Source organism: Cherax quadricarinatus, chromosome 10 (genome assembly GCF_038502225.1).
Source record: "Cherax quadricarinatus isolate ZL_2023a chromosome 10, ASM3850222v1, whole genome shotgun sequence".
NCBI classification, from domain to species: Eukaryota; Metazoa; Arthropoda; class Malacostraca; order Decapoda; family Parastacidae; genus Cherax; species Cherax quadricarinatus.
Window position 1 is genome coordinate 16,367,196 of NC_091301.1, and position 19,303 is coordinate 16,386,498.

Sequence of the window (19,303 nt, forward strand, 5' to 3'; positions counted from 1 at the left end):
GTGTATAGCAGGGTAACCACAAGTGTATAGCAGGGTAACCACAAGTTTATAGCAGGGTAACCACAAGTGTATAGCAGAGTAACCACAAGTTTATAGCAGGGTAACCACAAGTGTATAGCAGAGTAACCACAAGTGTATAGCAGAGTAACCACAAGTGTATAGCAGGGTAACCGCAAGTGTATAGCAGGGTAACCACAAGTGTATAGCAGGGACACCACAAGTGTATAGCAGGGTAACCACAAGTGTATAGCAGGGACACCACAAGTGTATAGCAGGGTAACCACAAGTGTATAGCAGGGTAACCACAAGTGTATAGCAGGGTAACCACAAGTGTATAGCAGGGTAACCACAAGTGTATAGCAGGGTAACTACAAGTGTATAGCAGGGTAACCACAAGTGTATAGCAGGGTAACCACAAGTTTATAGCAGGGTAACCACAAGTGTATAGCAGAGTAACCACAAGTGTATAGCAGGGTAACCACAACTGTATAGCAGGGTAACTACAAGTGTATAGCAGGGTAACCACAAGTGTATAGCAGGGTAACCACAACTGTATAGCAGGGTAACTACAAGTGTATAGCAGAGTAACCACAAGTGTATAGCAGGGTAACCACAACTGTATAGCAGGGTAACTACAAGTGTATAGCAGGGTAACCACAAGTGTATAGCAGGGTAACCACAAGTGTATAGCAGGGTAACCACAAGTGTATAGCAGGGTAACCACAAGTGTATAGCAGGGTAACCACAAGTGTATAGCAGGGTAACCACAAGTGTATAGCAGGGTAACCACAAGTGTATAGCATGGTAACCACAAGTGTATAGCAGGGTAACCACAAGTGTATAGCAGGGTAACCACAAGTGTATAGCAGGGTAACTACAAGTGTATAGCAGGGTAACCACAAGTGTATAGCAGGGTAACCACAAGTTTATAGCAGGGTAACCACAAGTGTATAGCAGGGTAACCACAAGTGTATAGCAGGGTAACCACAAGTGTATAGCAGGGTAACCACAAGTGTATAGCATGGTAACCACAAGTGTATAGCAGGGTAACCACAAGTGTATAGCAGGGTAACCACAAGTGTATAGCAGGGTAACCACAAGTGTATAGCAGGGTAACTACAAGTGTATAGCAGGGTAACCACAAGTGTATAGCAGGGTAACCACAAGTGTATAGCATGGTAACCACAAGTGTATAGCAGGGTAACCACAAGTGTATAGCAGGGTAACCACAAGTGTATAGCAGGGTAACTACAAGTGTATAGCAGGGTAACCACAAGTGTATAGCAGGGTAACCACAAGTTTATAGCAGGGTAACCACAAGTGTATAGCAGGGTAACCACAAGTGTATAGCAGGGTAACCACAAGTGTATAGCATGGTAACCACAAGTGTATAGCAGGGTAACCACAAGTGTATAGCAGGGTAACCACAAGTGTATAGCAGGGTAACCACAAGTGTATAGCAGGGTAACTACAAGTGTATAGCAGGGTAACCACAAGTGTATAGCAGGGTAACCACAAGTGTATAGCAGGGTAACCACAAGTGTATAGCAGGGTAACCACAAGTGTATAGCAGAGTAACCACAAGTGTATAGCAGAGTAACCACAAGTGTATAGCAGGGTAACCACAAGTGTATAGCAGAGTAACCACAACTGTATAGCAGGGTAACCACAAGTGTATAGCAGGGTAACCACAAGTGTATAGCAGGGTAACCACAAGTGTATAGCAGGGTAACCACAAGTGTATAGCAGGGTAACCACAAGTGTATAGCAGGGTAACCACAAGTGTATAGCAGGGTAACCACAAGTGTATAGCAGGGTAACCACAAGTGTATAGCAGGGTAACCACAAGTGTATAGCAGGGTAACCACAAGTGTATAGCAGGGTAACCACAAGTGTATAGCAGGGTAACCACAAGTGTATAGCAGGGTAACCACAAGTGTATAGCAGGGTAACCACAAGTGTATAGCAGGGTAACCACAAGTGTATAGCAGGGTAACCACAAGTGTGGTATTTTCAAAGTAATGTTGTTGAAAGTTTTTGAATACAAAGTTTTTTATTTACAAGTTTTGTCAGTAAAAATATTTGACAAATTATATTATATAAATGCTTTACAAACAATGTGAACCGATAATCTTAATATTAATCACTGTAAATGATCAGAATCCGTCTAAAAAAATTTAATTCATATTTGCTCAATATTTTATCAAAACAAATACTTAACCTTCATTTTTGAGAACAGATTTTGCAAAAAAAAAAAATATATATATATATACATCTAAATATATAATTTTTGGGAGACGTCGTATCAAGCCCATCAAAGCGGTCATTTTAAATACAACTTTATCTCGACCAAAGCTTACGAATGCTAACCAATGATAACGAATGATAACGAATGCCCCCCCCCAAAAAAAAAGAAACCGTCCAAAAATATGAAGGTAATTACATTACGGAGATTTGTCGCAGATGGTCAATAAAAGTCCATCCGCGACACTCTCACAAAAGTTTGCAACATTAAGGTATGACAGTTTTGGTCATCATTTTTGAGGCGGACAGCTGAAAAAAAAATCATGGGGGGTTTGGACGCCTCGTTCCCAGTCTGGAGGGAAAAAAAAAGTGCCGGTATACCAATGAAAAATCATTGGAGACATTATTTTAGGTCCTACGATGGTGTGGACTGTGTATGTGTCTGTGCTTACCTGTGTATGTGTCTGTACTTACCTGTGTATGTGTCTGTATTTACCTGTGTATGTGTCTGTACTCACCTGTGTATGTGTCTGTCCTTACCTGTGTCTGTGTCTGTATTTACCCGTGTATGTGTCTGTACTTACCTGTGTATGTGTCTGTCCTTACCTGTGTCTGTGTCTGTGCTTACCTGTGTATACACACCTGCGTAGATAAGTAAGAGTCAGGTGCAACAGTTGGGATTTTTATTTGTAGATGAATGGTTCAGAGAACCGACATGTTGATAAATTAGACACATGTGCAAATCTTGGGTATCTTTATTGAGGAAACGTCGTTTCCTCAATAAAGATACCCAAGATTTGCACATGTGTCTAATTTATCAATGGGATCTTTATTGTTGACACGTTTCACGTACACAGTGGACTTCTCCAGTCAAATACTGTGTAGGCGAGAAGACTTGACTGACTGTTTGAATCATTTGGTTTTAACTCTGTGTCTGTTCAGGCGATGAGAGTGTACTCACCTGCTTGTACTCACCTGCTTGTACTCACCTGCTTGTACCCACCTGCTTGTACTCACCTGCTTGTACTCACTTACCTGTACTCACCTGCTTGTACCCACCTGCTTGTACTCACCTGGTTGTACTCACCTGCTTGTACTCACCTACTTGTACTCACCGAGTTATACTAACCTACTCTTTGTCACTTGCTAGTACTCACCGAGTTGCGTTAACAGAGGGTCGAGTCTCAGCTCCTGGCCCCTCCTCTTTAGCCCATACTCATCGGCATTATTAATTCCTGGTCTCGTGGGCCCAGTCATACCTATTCTTGAAACTGCGACCAGAATTCGCCTCTACCACTTCTTCACCCAGCTTATTCCATTTATTTACCTTAGCGAGAATGAAAAGTATTTCCTCGTGCCCCTTGAACTTCCACGAGCACTCACCTAATTGTGGTTGCAGGGGTCGATTCGTAGCTCCTGGCCTCGCCTCTTCGCTGGTCGTTACTAGGTCTACTCTGTCTCTCTCTCTGCTGCAAGAGCTGTATCGTACATTTTCTTGAAGCTATGTATGGATCCTTCCTCCACTAGTGTGTGTGTGTGTGTGTGTGTGTGTGTGTGTGTGTGTGTGTGTGTGTGTGTGTGTGTGTGTGTGTGTGTGTGTGTACTCGACCACTAGCAAAAACCGGGTAACAAAGCTTAATGCAGTTTCTTATTTAGGTTAGTTAGCTGCCTAGTTGGTTAGGTTTGAAGCCTATCGACGACACGTGAGACATTAAGGCTGTTTGTTTCCTGCACACAACCAGTCAAGAATAATTTCATACTCAATGTGGGCATTAAAACGAACTCGCATTGTATTTACACTGAGGAATACACTCCTTGGTGTATGTAGAACAACCACTGTGAAAAAAAATGGTGAACTTCCAAGCACGTTCGTGATTTCTTACATTATTAAGGAACTGTTCCTTGATAATGTGAGAAATTGCTTGAAAATTCACAATTTTTTCATAGTGGATGTTCTGAAGATTGTGATATCACCTGTTTACTGTGACTTTAGTATACTCCTTGGTGTGTGTATACCGAGATATATACTTCTTAGTGTATAGACATGGAGATACACACTTCTTTCTGTACATACATGGGCATACATACTTATTGGTTTATATAATTCAAGTTACAGGCTTCTTGCGCTAAATACATAAGAATAAATACAGAAGAAATGCATAATTGTCGGTACATATGACACGCACACACACACACACACACACACACACACACACAGGCGGGGCCAGGAGCTAAGACTCGACCCCTGCAACCACAAATAGGTGAGTACACATACACACACACTATGACAGGGTGACAGCAGTAAGACAAGAGAGAGAGAGAGAGAGAGAGAGAAAGAGAGAGAGATATGAGGGGTGGGTAGACTGTCTTTTCTTGGATTGTAAGAAGGCGTTTGACACAGTTCAACACAAGAGATTAGGGCAAAAGCTGGAGGGCCAGGCAAAGATAACAGGAAAGGCACTGCAGTGGATCAAGGAATACCTCTCAGGAAGACAACAGCAAGTCATGGTACGTGGCGAGGTGTCAGAGTGGGCGCCTGTGACGAGCGGGGTTCCACAAGGGTCAGTTCTAGGACCGGTGTTGTTTCTGGTATTTGTGAACGACATGACGGAAGGAAGTGCCGAAGTGCCCCTGTTTGTAGATGATGGGAAGTTGATGAGAAGAATGCAATCGGATGAGGACCAGCAAAGTGCAAAGTCATGAAGATTGCGGAAGGGCAAAGAAGACCGCAGACGGAGTACAGGCTAGGGGACCAGAGATTACAAGGAAAAAGATCTTGGGGTGAGTATAACACCAGGCACATCTCCTGAAGCGCACATCAGCCAAATAACTGCTGCAAAATATGGGCGCCTGGCAAACCTCAGAACAGCATTCCGACATCTTAATAAGGAATCGTTCAGGACCCTGTACACCGTGTACGTTAGGCCCATATTGGAGTATGCGGCACCAGTTTGGAACCCACACCTAGCCAAGCACGTAAAGAAACTAGAGAAAGTGCAAAGGTTTGCAACAAGACTAGTCCCAGAGCTAAGAGGTATGTCCTACGAGGAGAGGTTAAGGGAAATCAACTTGACGAAACTGGAGGACAGGAGAGATAGGGGGGACATGATAACGACATACAAAATACTGAGAGGAATTGACAAGGTGGACAAAGACAGGATGTTCCAGAGATTGGACACACACACACAAACACACACACACACACACACACACACGTGAAGCAGTATCGCTAAATAGTGCTCCCAGGATTTAGCGTTCTAGTGGCTGTCCTAAGATATTATTAGCGGTCATCGTACGTGAGTGAATCAGTGAACATACCTACAAGAGTGTAATAGCTTTCAAGAGTGCGAATAATGTGATAGGATCAAGAATTTTACAATTTAAATTTGAATGAAATTTGAGTGAGGGAGGGTAGCACTCAGCTGATCAGGCTACTGGCCGCAGTGTTGACACAAAATATCCAAACAGTTAATTGGGTTAACGGTGTGATCTGAAATATTAACAAATACATATGTTGGTTGATTATAGCAGCAGTGTAGTGATAAGGTCATAAAAGAGTGATTAAGTAAATACTGAAAGTAAGAAAAATTAGTCAATCCCCAGCTGTTGGTGTTGTGAATGTAGCTAACATCATCAGACTTGTTATGACCATAATACTGTACTAAAGAAAAAAGAGGGAATACCAAGTCTTAAAAGAAAAAGAAAATAAAAACTTGAATGCATGATAAAGTTCCTGAAGGAGTTACAAAATTGAAGGAGTTGATAGACGACCAGCAGGAACCTCCATTGTTGTGCAGACGACGTCACTTGCCTATTTGTGGTTAATTTTGGTTAGTGTCTAAAGTCTCAAGTGTCTCGCCCTGCTGGTTGTATGCTATACCATCTCTCTCTCCCTATTTCAGTATCAGGAGATAGATAGTGGTTAGTAAATTATCTAAATATCGCCAGGTAAACTCCAGAAGTTGTGTAGCCTAGTTAACCCCCCCCCCCCCCCGTTTTTCTGAGGGACAAGCTAGTAAACAAGTACGCACATACAAACACACGTGTGCACCCGTAATTATTGTTATAATAAACATTAGTATATAATAATAAGGAATTGAGTGAGAAAAAATAATCCTATAATCTTCAAAAAGTAAAGTAGCGTAGTGTGCGGAGATCTGGGCCGGGAGTACCGGTGAACCAACAACAATAACAAATAGTGTTAACGTAACCCCCCCCCCCCCTCTTTTTCAAAGAACGACAAGCTAGTAAACACACACACACACAAACACAAGTGTACGCAATTAATATTATATAGTATATATTAGTGCATATAATAAGGAATTGATTGTGAAATTTTTTTTTATAATCTTCAAAAGAGTAGCGTAGCCTAGTGTGCGACGCACACCCACACACACACTCACACACACCCACACACACCCACACACACCCACACACACCCACACACACCCACACACACCCACACACACCCACACACACCCACACACACCCACACACACCCACACACACCCACACACCCACACACACCCACACACCCACCCACACACCCAACCACACACCCAACCACACACCCAACCACACACCCAACCACACACCCACCCACCCACACCCACCCACCCACACACCCACCCACCCACCCACACACCCACCCCACACCCACACACACCCACACACCCACCCACACACCCACCCACACCCCACCCACCCACACCCACCCACACACCCACACACCCACCCACACACCCCCACACACCCACACACACCCACACACACCCACCCACACACACCCCACACACCCACAAACCCACCCACACCCACCCACACACCCACCCACACACCCCCCACACACCCCCACACACACCCACACACACCCACACACACACACCCACACACACACACACACACCCACACACACCCACACACCCCCACCCAACACCCACCCCCACCCACCCACGCACCCCCCACACCCCCCCCCCCACCCCTCCCCACCCCTCCCCACACACACATGCAACACACACACACACACACACACACACATATTGCCAGACACACATACACTCCCCCCCTCCCCCACCGACATCTCACTCCTTCACCTGATCCCTCCCCTCCCTCTTTCACCCTCCCCCTCCCCACCTCTCCCTCACCCACTTACCCACTTGCTTCACTCTCCTTCCCACTCCCCCTCACCACTACTCTCCTATATAGCCACAGTTCCTCCTCTACCTCCCCCCCCCCCACACTCTGACATATACAATACTAACCTAACATACAGAATTACATAGGTTTCCCACTCTGAGGCAATCAGGATAAAACAAAAATGGGTTGCCAGAGAGCAACAAGAAAACCCAAGGGACAGGAGGAGGAAACTGCAAAGGAAGATTGGGCAGCAGAGCTCACAAAAAGGGAACAAGAATGGGAAAAGAAACTAGAAGAACTTAGCATGAGAATGGAAGAGAGGATAGACATGGAAAGCAGGAAGTGGGAGGTGAAAGTCAAAGCAGCAGAGGCCAGGATACAGAGTTTAGAAGAGGAACTGGAAAATCTGAAACAGCCTAAAGAACTAAAGAACATTATGGGATTGACAACAGAGACCGCTACCTCAGCCACAAATAAGGGGACTGTAGGGAAAGGAGGAGCAAAACTGCATGTAGAAGCTCTATCAGTGGAGACTGTAGTAAATGAAAGAGCTAAGCTATATGTGGAGGCCCTAAAAGACCACAACAGAGCCCAGGGAAAGCCGAGATGGGAAAATGACAGGCCACTGAGCCCATGTACAGTAGCTAGTGAAACTGAAGAAAGGAAAGCTGCAATGGAGGAAATCAAATTGAATGAGGGGATACACAGGGATATGCAGTGGGAGAATGAAAGGGTGAGGTCAGTCTTTGTGTATGGGCTACAGGAAGTTGAAGGGGAAACATATGAAGCAAGAAAACAAGGGGAAAAAAAAGCAATTGAAAGCATCATGAAAGTAATCGGAGAAGACGACATGACCCAGCTGGAAAATTTTCGGAGAATAGGGGGGTTTGTAAAAAAAAGAAACCGGCCAGTGAAAGTGACCTTCAAGGCAGAATCGACTCGGAACAGGATACTGCAGGAAAAAGCACGATTAAGGGACATGCCGGGATACAGGAAGGTGTATCTCGACCGCGACAGAACACAAGACGAAAGGCGGAAACTGAGAGAGATGGTACAAAGGCGAAAGGAGGAAAGAGAGGGGATGGAGAAGACAGACAGGAGATCCCAGACACAGGAAGATCAAATACAACCTCCCTCACAGCTTCCTATAGAAGCCTCCCAACCAGGTCAACCCCAGTGCAGCCAAACACTCTAAACCACAACACCCATGCCATATCCAATGCCCCCACCCACTACATTACAAACTCCACCCCCACAGCAACCACCCATAGTTCCTTATCAGGTCTCCCACTTCCCCAACCCCAATACACCTCCCAGACCACAGTCTTAGAAAAGAAGTTGAAGGTATGGTATACAAATGCAGATGGAATAACAAATAAGTATGAGGAGTGGCACGAAAGAATCAAGGAGACATCCCCAGACATAATAGCACTCACAGAAACAAAACTCACCAGAATAATAACAGATTCAATCTTTCCACCCGGATATCAAATCTTCAGGAAAGACAGAGGGAGGAGAGGGGGAGGAGGAGTTGCACTGCTCATTAAAAGCCAGTGGGGTTTTGAGAAAATGGAAGGAATGGATGGCACGGGTGAAAGGGACTACTTAGTAGGAACAATCCAGTCTGAGGGACATAAGGTGATAATTGCAGTAATGTACAACCCACCACAGAACTGCAGGAGACCAAGAGAAGAATACGATGAGAGCAACAGAGCCATGGTCGACACACTAGCCGAGGTGGCCAGGAGAGCACACGTGGGGGGAGCAAAGTTACTAGTTATGGGTGATTTCAATCACAAGGAGATTGACTGGGAAAACCTGGAGCCCCATGGGGGTTCCGAAACATGGAGAGCCAAGATGATGGATGTAGTACTGGAAAACCTCATGCATCAACATGTTAGAGACACTACCAGAGAGAGAGGAGAAGATGAACCAGCAAGACTGGACCTTGTATTCACCTTGAGTAGTTCAGACATCGAGGATATCTTGTATGAAAGGCCCCTGGGAGCTAGTGATCATGTGGTTCTGTGCTTCGACTACATAGTTGAGCTCCAAGTGGAGAGAGTAGCAGGAATAGGATGGGAAAAACCAAACTACAAAAGGGGGAACTACTCAGGCATGAGGAACTTCCTTCAAAACATTCAGTGGGAGAGGGAACTGACAGGAAAACCAGTACAAGAAATGATGGACTATGTGGCAACAAAATGCAAGGAGGCAGAGGAGAGGTTTGTTCCCAAGGGAAACAGAAATAATGGGAAGAACAGAACGAGTCCTTGGTTCACCCAAAGGTGTAGGGAGGCAAAAACTAGGTGTACTAGAGAATGGAAAAGGTACAGAAGACAGAGAACTCAGGAAAATAAAGAGATTAGCCGAAGAGCCAGAAATGAATATGCACAGATAAGAAGGGAGGCTCAGCGACAATATGAAAATGACATAGCATCGAAAGTCAAGACTGACCCGAAGCTGTTGTACAGCCACATCAGGAGGAAAACAACAGTCAAGGACCAGGTAATCAGACTGAGGAAGGGTGATGGGGAATTCACAAGCAACGACCGAGAGGTATGTCAGGAGCTCAACACGAGATTTAAAGAAGTATTTACAGTGGAAACCAGTAGGACTCCAGGAAATCAGAACAGGGGGGTACACCAGCAAGTGCTGGATGAGGTACATATAACCAAGGAGGAAGTGAAGAAGCTGCTATGCGAACTTGACACCTCAAAGGCGGTGGGACCAGACAACATCTCTCCGTGGGTCCTTAAAGAGGGAGCAGAGATATTGTGTGTGCCATTAACAAAGATCTTCAACACATCATTTGAAACTGGGCAACTCCCTGAGGTATGGAAGATGGCAAATGTAGTCCCAATTTTTAAAAAGGGAGACAGACATGAGGCACTAAACTACAGACCTGTATCACTAACGTGTATAGTATGCAAGGTCATGGAGAAGATCATCAGGAGGAGAGTGGTGGAGCACCTGGAAAGAAACAAGTGTATAATTGACAACCAGCATGGTTTCAGGGAAGGAAAATCCTGTGTCACAAATCTACTAGAGTTTTATGACAAGGTGACAGAAGTAAGACAAGAGAGAGAGGGGTGGATCGACTGCATTTTTTTGGACTGCAAAAAGGCCTTCGACACAGTTCCTCACAAGAGGTTACTGAAAAAGATAGAAGATCAGGCACACATAACAGGAAAGGCACTGCAATGGATCAGAGAATACCTGACAGGGAGGCAACAACGAGTCATGGTACGTGACGAGGTGTCAGAGTGGGCGCTTGTGACAAGCGGGGTTCCACAGGGGTCAGTCCTAGGACCTGTGCTGTTCTTGGTATATGTGAACGACATAACGGAAGGGATAGACTCAGAAGTGTCCTTGTTTGCAGATGATGTGAAGTTAATGAGAAGAATCAAATCGGATGAGGATCAGGCAGGACTACAAAGAGACCTGGACAGGCTGCAAGCCTGGTCCAGCAACTGGCTCCTTGAGTTTAACCCTGCCAAATGCAAAGTCATGAAGATTGGGGAAGGGCAAAGAAGACCGCAGACACAATATAGTTTAGATGGCCAAAGACTGCAAACCTCACTCAAGGAAAAAGATCTGGGGGTGAGTATAACACCGAGCATATCTCCTGAGGCGCACATAAATCAGATAACTGCTGCAGCATACGGGCGCCTGGCAAACCTACGGATAGCGTTCCGATACCTCAGTAAGGAGTCGTTCAAGACCCTGTATACCATTTACGTCAGGCCCATACTGGAGTATGCAGCACCAGTTTGGAATCCACACCTAGTCAAGCACGTCAAGAAATTAGAGAAAGTGCAAAGGTTTGCAACAAGACTAGTCCCAGAGCTACGGGGATTGTCCTACGAAGAAAGGTTGAGGGAAATCGGCCTGACGACACTGGAGGCCAGGAGGGTCAGGGGAGACATGATAACGACATATAAAATACTGCGCGGAATAGACAAGGTGGACAAAGACAGGATGTTCCAGAGATGGGACACAGACACAAGAGGTCACAATTGGAAGTTGAAGACTCAGATGAATCGAAGGGATGTTAGGAAGTATTTCTTCAGTCATAGAGTAGTCAAGTCATGGAATAGTCTAGAAAGTGAAGTAGTGGAGGCGGGAACCATACATAGTTTTAAGGCGAGGTATGATAAAGCTCATGTAGCAGGGAGAGAGAGGACCTAGTAGCAATCAGTGAAGAGGCGGGGCCAGGAGCTATGAATCGACCCCTGCAACCACAAATAGGTGAGTACAATTGATCCATCATCAAGGATCCATCACCATGGATCCATCACCATGGATCCATCACCATGGATCCATCATCATGGATCCATCATCATTGATCCATCATCATGGATCCATCATCATTGATCCATCATCATTGATCCATCATCATGGATCCATCATCATGGATCCATCATCATGGATCCATCATCATTGATCCATCATCATGGATCCATCATCATTGATCCATCATCATTGATCCATCATCATGGATCCATCATCATGGATCCATCATCATTGATCCATCATCATGGATCCATCATCATTGATCCATCATCATTGATCCATCATCATGGATCCATCATCATTGATCCATCATCATTGATCCATCATCATGGATCCATCATCATGGATCCATCATCATGGATCCATCATCATGGATCCATCATCATGGATCCATCATCATGGATCCATCATCATTGATCCATCATCATGGATCCATCATCATTGATCCATCATCATTGATCCATCATCATGGATCCATCATCATGGATCCATCATCATGGATCCATCATCATTGATCCATCATCATGGATCCATCATCATTGATCCATCATCATTGATCCATCATCATGGATCCATCATCATGGATCCATCATCATGGATCCATCATCATGGATCCATCATCATTGATCCATCATCATTGATCCATCATCATGGATCCATCATCATGGATCCATCATCATGGATCCATCATCATGGATCCATCATCATTGATCCATCATCATGGATCCATCATCATTGATCCATCATCATTGATCCATCATCATGGATCCATCATCATGGATCCATCATCATGGATCCATCATCATGGATCCATCATCATTGATCCATCATCATGGATCCATCATCATTGATCCATCATCATTGATCCATCATCATGGATCCATCATCATGGATCCATCATCATGGATCCATCATCATGGATCCATCATCATGGATCCATCATCATGGATCCATCATCATTGATCCATCATCATGGATCCATCATCATTGATCCATCATCATTGATCCATCATCATGGATCCATCATCATGGATCCATCATCATGGATCCATCATCATGGATCCATCATCATGGATCCATCATCATGGATCCATCATCATGGATCCATCATCATGGATCCATCATCATGGATCCATCATCATGGATCCATCATCATGGATCCATCATCATGGATCCATCATCATGGATCCATCATCACTGATCCATCATCATGGATCCATCATCATTGATCCATCATCATTGATCCATCATCATGGATCCATCACCATGGATCCATCATCATGGATCCATCATCATTGATCCATCATCATGGATCCATCACCATGGATCCATCACCATGGATCCATCATCATGGATCCATCATCATGGATCCATCATCATGGATCCATCATCATGGATCCATCACCATGGATCCATAATCTAGGATCCATCATCATGGATCCATCATCATGGATCCATCATCATGGATCCATCATCATGGATCCATTATCTAGGATCCATCATCATGGATCCATCATCATGGATCAATTAATGTTCTTCATATTGCGATCAAAAGTAATTTTCTCAAAATCGGATCAAAATTTTTTCCAGGTTATATTAATTACTTTTGTGCGTCTCTTAGCTAGTGTAACTAGACAAATGATAGTAAAATATGTTATGATAGGGAAATATATAATCTTAGGGAAATATGTAATATTTGGGAAATACGTAACGTTTGGGAAAAATGTTGCCCAAAGTCTGTATTCTCAGGGAAAAATGTAATACTGGGGATAAATGTGATGGTGAAGGGGAAATATAATCATTAGGAAGAGTTGGTAGTGTTGGGGAAAATAATGAACGTTAGGGGAAAAAATAAACTTGGGGGAAAATGATAAACTTTAGGGGAAAATAATAAACTTTAGGGGAAAAATGTAACGTTGGGAAAGTATAAACGCCGGAAAAATTTGAATATTAGGGATAAATGAGTTTGGGATAAATGACAAATAACTGATAACAATGAAAAACGCTGGAGATTTGTTAAATGTTGGGGAAATTTTTGAACGTTGGGGAATTTTTTAAAATTTGGGAAATTTTTAAACGTTGAGAAATTTTTAAACGCTGGGAAATTTTTAAACGTTGGGGAAATTTTTAAACGTTGGGGAAATTTTTAAACGTTGGGGAAATTTTAAACGTTGGGGAAATTTTTAAACGTTGGGGAAAATTTTAAACGTTGGGGAAATTTTTAAACGTTGGGAAATTAATTTTAGAGCAGGTGATTTTTTTGTTAAACTTCTGGGAAATTTTAAACATTGTGAAAATTAACAGAAGGAAATAAGGAAATAATTGCGAATAAAAAAATATTTGATAGTTCAACCATGATGATGATGATGATATTAACCTGGATAATAACACTGATGATGATATTAACCTGGATAATAACACTGATGATATTAACCTGGATAATAACACTGATGATATTAACCTGGATAATAACACTGATGATGATATTAACCTGGATAATAACACTGATGATATTAACCTGGATAATAACACTGATGATGATATTAACCTGGATAATAACACTGATGATGATATTAACCTGGATAATAACACTGATGATGATATTAACCTGGATAATAACACTGATGATGATATTAACCTGGATAATAACACTGATGATGATATTAACCTGGATAATAACACTGATGATATTAACCTGGATAATAACACTGATGATATTAACCTGGATAATAACACTGATGATGATATTAACCTGGATAATAACACTGATGATATTAACCTGGATAATAACACTGATGATGATATTAACCTGGATAATAACACTGATGATGATATTAACCTGGATAATAACACTGATGATATTAACCTGGATAATAACACTGATGATGATATTAACCTGGATAATAACACTGATGATGATATTAACCTGGATAATAACACTGATGATATTAACCTGGATAATAACACTGATGATATTAACCTGGATAATAACACTGATGATGATATTAACCTGGATAATAACACTGATGATGATATTAACCTGGATAATAACACTGATGATATTAACCTGGATAATAACACTGATGATGATATTAACCTGGATAATAACACTGATGATATTAACCTGGATAATAACACTGATGATGATATTAACCTGGATAATAACACTGATGATATTAACCTGGATAATAACACTGATGATGATATTAACCTTGATAATAACACTGATGATGATATTAACCTGGATAATAACACTGATGATGATATTAACCTGAATAATAACACTGATGATGATATTAACCTGAATAATAACACTGATGATGATATTAACCTGGATAATAACACTGATGATGATATTAACCTGGATAATAACACTGATGATGATATTAACCTGGATAATAACACTGATGATGATATTAACCTGGATAATAACACTGATGATGATATTAACCTGAATAATAACACTGATGATGATATTACCCTGGATAATAACACTGATGATGATATTAACTTGAATAATAACACTGATGATGATATTAACCTGGATAATAACACTGATGATGATATTAACCTGGATAATAACACTGATGATGATATTAACCTGGATAATAACACTGATGATATTAACCTGGATAATAACACTGATGACGATACTAACCTGGATAATAACACTGATGATGATATTAACCTGGATAATAACACTGATGATGATATTAATCTGGATAATAACACTGATGATGATATTAACCTGGATAATAACACTGATAATGAAATTAACCTGGATAATAACACTGATAATGATATTAACCTGGATAATAACAGTGATAATATTAACCAGGATAATAACACTGATAATGATTTTACCCTGGATAATAACACTGATGATGATATTAACCTGGATAATAACACTGGTGATGATATTAACCTGGATAATAACACTGATGATGATATTAACCTGGATAATAACACTGATGATATTAACCTGGATAATAACACTGATGATGATATTTACCAGGATAATAACACTGATGATATTAACATGGATAATAACACTAATTGAGGATATTAACCAGGATAATAACACTGATGATGATATTAACCCAGATACTAACACTAATTGAGGATGATATTAACCAGGATAATAACACAGATGTTGATATTAACCTGGATAATAGCACTGATGATGATATTAACCCGGATAATAACACTAATTGAGGATTATATTAACCTGGATAATAACACTGATTATGATATTAACCATGATAATAACATTTATGATATTAACCAGGATAATAACACTGATGATATTAACCAGGATAATAACACTGATGATGATATTAACCAGGATAATAACACTGATGATGATATTAACCAGGATAATAACACTGATGATGATATTAACCAGGATAATAACACTGATGATGATATTAACCAGGATAATAACGCTGATGATGATATTAACAAGGGTAATAACACTGATAATGATATTAACCAGGATAATAACGCTGATGATGATATTAACCAGGATAATAACACTGATGATGATATTAACCAGGATAATAACGCTGATGATGATATTAACAAGGGTAATAACACTGATAATGATATTAACCAGGATAATAACGCTAAGTGAGGATATTAACCAGAATAATAACACTGATGATGGTATTAACCAGGATAATAACACTAAGTGAGGATGATATTAACCAGAATAATAACACTGATGATGATATTAACCAGGATAATAACACTAAGTGAGGATGATATTAACCAGAATAATAACATTAAGTGGGGGATGATATTAACCAGGAAAATAACACCGATGATATTAACCAGGATAATAACACTGATGATATTAACCAGGATAATAACACTGATGATAATAACCAGGATAATAACACTGATGATATTAACCAGGATAATAACACTGATGATATTCACCAGGATAATAACACTGATGATATTAACCAGGATAATAACACTGATGATATTGACCAGGATAATAACATTGATGATATTAACCTGGATAATAACACTGATGATAATATTTACCAGGATAATAACACTGATGATAATAACCAGAATAATAACACTGGTGATATTAACCTGGATAATAACACTGATGATATTAACGAGAATAATAACACTGATAATATTAACCAGGATAATAACACTGATAATATTAACCAGGATAATAGCATATAATATTACTACTGCTAACAATACAGTTAATACCAAGGCTAAATTGTATGAGACACTAAACGTAAGAGACACAGTTATATACATTGATAAGTGTATATTTCTGTGTATATACACTGAGGGGTGTGTATTTCTATGTGTATGCCCTGAGAGATGTGTATTCCTGTGTATATGCACTGAGAAGTGTGAAATTCTGTGCAAATAACCTGAGAAGTTTGTATTTCTGTGTATATCCATTGATAGGTGTGTATTTTTATGCGTTTTTGCATTGAGAGGTGTATTTTTGTGTATACACTGAGAGGTGTATTTCTGTGTATATACACTGAGCGGTGTATATTTCTATATATGTACACTGAGAGGTGTGTATTTCAATGCATATAAACTGAGAGGTGTGTATATACGATTGGGAGGTTTATGTATTTCTCTCTGTATATATACCTAGATGTTCTTATCTCTGTATATACAACGAGATACGTGTATATACAGCTGGGAGGTATTATTTCTGTACATGTATATATATTTAACGAGTGGTGTTTATATATACAGAAAGGGATGTACCTCTCTGTGTATATACACCGAACGTGGTGTATCTCCCAGAATATATTCACTAAGTTTTCTTGGTCTCAGGTGAAGTCACCCACTTTTCAATTCACTAACATCAGTGAGTTATCCAGGTAAAAGTTTCGGCGAGTTATTAAAACATAACTATAAGTTATCCAGCAACGTAATTTAGGTTTAAGTTATGTTAGGTTAGTTTAGGTTAGTACTTGCCGAAAGTTTCGCTAAAGTTATGTATGTGTAAACACGTGGCTGGAGAGAGAAACATCGGCGACTTCTCCTGCCTGACCGACACCTTGAGCCTGCGAGAACACTAATTTGCTTGACTGATGATATATATATTATACGTCTATCATTAATATGAGCATCATTGCAGTAGGCCTATTGGCCTATGCTCAGCAGGTGTTCAAATCCGGCCTTTCGAATTGGCAAACCTGGCCAGACTATTTTCAGAAGTACCCAAAGTTTTAACTTCGATGAACCTTGTGTGTCGAGAGGCTCGAAACCCCATAAACCAATCATTTAATCAGATTAACAACTCGATAAATAATGTATATTAATTAGTTTTCAACAGTGTTGGAACAATTTATTCTTACCTTTGAAGTTTGTAAAACGACTGTCAGGCAACGTTGCTATGATATACAGAGTACCATGTGACGGCTGTCACTCTCTGTCTACTATGACATACAGCCTGTGTATGACGGATGTCAGTCTATTTCTGCTATGACATACAGCGTAGCATAAGACAGATGCTAGTTTATTTATCTTATTCACAACAAAGTCACTAAACAAGTACAAATGTGTATTCTTGAGTGTGTGTCGTCCTCTCTACTTGGCCTTTAAAAATCCTTCACGTCAAGAGTGGTGTTTTAGAACCTCCACTAACCAGCCTGCCAGCATCCCTCAGTGGACATCAGGACCACAGACGAGGATAGTTCTTCTCCGTGGACGGTGCTTAAACGAATGACTATCCATTGCCGTCAAGGGAAGGAAGGGTTCAGTGATCGCTCCAGCTGCTGTTCCCTCTAGCCGCGCCGCCGGGCCACTGCTGAAGAGACAGAATACATCCCACACAACCTGCCTGCTGGACGGGTCATGCCACACTACTGCTCCTGCCACCGACAGCACCCTGGCAGGCTGACGACTGCCACATTCCCACCACTTGTTTTACCCCTTAGGCAACCCACTGCCAAAGTAACTGGGAATTGAGTTATCCAAGTGAGGTTATCCTCTTCTGAAAAAAAACAAACAGTTCTCTGGGGAGAGATGCTGCATCCGAGGGACGCCTCGCAGCTGGTCATCAGGAGATGAACGAAGTATTTACTGAAGTGTTGAAACACGTGGTGCGCCCTGGAGGCTGCGCACTGCGCTTTAACACCTGTTGATGCTCACCGATCCCCACGCTAACACTGATGTTTCACCCCCACGCTCACACTGATGTTTCACCCCCACGCTCACACTGATGTTTCACCCCCACGCTAACACTGATGTTTCACCCCCACGCTCACACTGATGTTTCACCCCCACGCTAACACTGATGTTTCACCCCCACGCTCACACTGATGTTTCACCCCCACGCTCACACTGATGTTTCACCCCCACGCTCACACTGATGTTTCACCCCCACGCTAACACTGATGTTTCAACCCCCACGCTCACACTGATGTTTCACCCCCACGCTCACACTGATGTTTCACCTCCACGCTCACACTGATGTTTTACCCACGCTCACACTGATGTTTCACCTCCACGCTCACAGTTTCACCCACGCTCACACTGATGTTCCACCACTACGCTCACACTGATGTTTCACCCACGCTCACACTGATGCTTCACCTTCACGCTCACACTGATGTTTCACCCATGCTCA

At 41.7% G+C, this 19,303-nt stretch overlaps 1 protein-coding gene across 1 annotated transcript in view; it reads right to left on the reverse strand.

The window, feature by feature from the left end:
- LOC128687845 (uncharacterized) overlaps window positions 1-18,651 on the reverse strand; it is a 150,320-nt gene extending 131,669 nt beyond the window's left edge. Inside the window, exon 1 of the mRNA XM_053775404.2 lies at window positions 18,030-18,651. The gene's annotated coding sequence lies outside the window, so the exon portion shown is untranslated. The remainder of the gene's footprint in view (window positions 1-18,029) is intronic.
- Between the last annotated feature and the right edge of the window lie 652 nt (window positions 18,652-19,303).